Below are 2,162 nucleotides of genomic sequence, written 5' to 3'. Positions count from 1 at the left end.
CGGTAGCGGATGGAAACAAGCTTTCATTCGCATTTGCAGCCCTGCGTGTGATGTGCTTTATATAACGATTTATTTTGTATGTATGTGATATAATGTTATGGATGTATGTATTTTATAATATATGTAAAGTCAGTTCTCAGATCCAGATACATATGATGGTGGTGAAGCTGACATCCGACTGTCGATAACTATCATTTGCCATTCCTCCGGGGTTTGTTGCCCTTGAAGTGTTTGTCCTTCTGGAGACGGATGTTCATCATATCTCTGCTTAGCTTCCTCAGTTCATGCAGGGCCGACTCTTGGGGGCCAGAGGGGGCCTGTGGGGGTTTCATTCTCAGTGTTGGTTGCTTCAAGGTTTCTAGATCCAACCCAAAATGTATCCACCACTGATAGACATTTTAATGTTTTGTTCTTGTTCTTTAATGTGTTCAGACATTAATTTAATACAATATAATACAATAAAGTTTACATTTGTATTTTTGTCCTTTCTGTAGAAATTGGACTAGGAACACAACAGATTTTATTTTGTGCCTCAAAATAAAAATGAATCCAAAATGAAGTGTTACAAAGTCTATATTAATATGTTTCATCTGGGTATTTGTTACAGTCAAAATAACCCATATCCTATGCCTTTTCTTTTTACTCAAAAACAAGTTGTATGAGCTCAGTCAGTGAGGCCTACAGGCCATAAATACCAAATAACATATGCAAAGCAGTCGGGCAGGAATGTAATAACATAGTGGAGAAAAACTTTCTGTTGCCTTAATGTGTACATCCCTTTAGTCTTACAAATTGACTTAGAGGTACAATATCTGCCTCTGAACCGCAGCGGAGTAAAAGTATAAAATAAACATAATGTACTTTTTTACCTTACACCACCGATTTAGCAACAGTCTGTGTAAAAGGTTTAGTAATGTAACACATAACAGGCGAAGGATGTACAAATTGTGTGTGATACTAATCATGTAAAACGTATGCAGGCAGTTGTGGTGCATTTTTCTCTGAGCCATATATAAAATCTGGCTATAAAAAATTAGTCTGCATGCCTAAATCAAACAATTGACCAATAGCAACATCTTGTACATATAATCTGACATAGTCAATATTTCAGTTGAACTGAAACTGTTTATCAATAGCTTAAATCCACAATAACATATTTAACCGCTAGCTACCCCCTTAGTTAAATCATGCTACATATGAGTTGTTTCAGGTCCAAATACATATGATAGTGATAAAACTGACAGTGATGAAGACAGTGTAAATGCCGAACAGCAGACGGTCGATAACTTTTCCGATCATTTTCCATTCCTGCTCGGTTTTGTTCCCCTGTAAGTGTTCGTCCATCTGGAAGCGGATGGCCGTGAGATCTCTGCTCAGCTTCTTCAGTTCATGCAGGGCTGAATCCGGATGGACCGGTGGGGTTTTCAGTGGTGTTGTATTGCCAGTTATGCTTGAAAGGTGACTCTCTGAGATGTTGGTGATGCTGGAATTATTTGTCGGTTCTGTTATAAAAAAGAATAGTTTGTTTGAATTCTAAAGCATGTAAAATAGACTGACTACTTACTAATCACTACATTACACTACACACTACAGTACTGGCTGGCACTGGTGTAAAAATATCACCAGGTTACCACAAACAGTTCAATTGTTTTCCTACTGTTCGAAATCAGTGGTTAAGGTAAATTGTGGGTAACCGTGGCAACAGTATTTTCAATACATTCCCAAAAAGCGGCAAAATATCTGCAGTAAACTGGGGACACCTGAAAATATTATAGAAAACTAAAGATATTTATTTACCCACATATTTGTGTCAAGGATGTGGCACAGATTTGTGTTATTGTACAATAAACAAACAATGTTAAAAACTTTATAGAAATCCAGTTTGTAACATTTGGGAGGAAATATCGACATATGAATAAAACATTCATAACTAGGTTTTCACTAGTGCATAATCACCTGAAAATAAGGATTGTTACAGTTACAGCCTTTTATATCTACAGGCGCTGCAATCTGCAACTACACCACTAGATGCTACTAAATCCTACACACTGGACCTTTAACACCAATAACAATTAGCTGCAACAAGTAGCTGCAAGTAAGCAAGTATTTGCTTATAGACATTTTGTCGCCTCCATTTCATACATTGTTTGTGTGTGTGTATT

The 2,162-nt window shown here is 37.0% G+C and overlaps 1 pseudogene; it reads right to left on the bottom strand.

Moving 5' to 3' along the window:
• Positions 1–1,206: 1,206 nt before the first annotated feature.
• LOC118322037 overlaps positions 1,207–2,162 on the bottom strand; it is a 23,737-nt pseudogene continuing 22,781 nt past the window's right edge.

This window comes from Morone saxatilis, unplaced genomic scaffold (genome assembly GCF_004916995.1).
Source record: "Morone saxatilis isolate NCDOM2014 unplaced genomic scaffold, NCSU_SB_2.0 Contig12, whole genome shotgun sequence".
Classification (NCBI taxonomy): domain Eukaryota; kingdom Metazoa; phylum Chordata; class Actinopteri; family Moronidae; genus Morone; species Morone saxatilis.
Note: the sequence above shows the minus strand (reverse complement) of the source record. Positions and strands in the feature narration are given on the sequence as shown.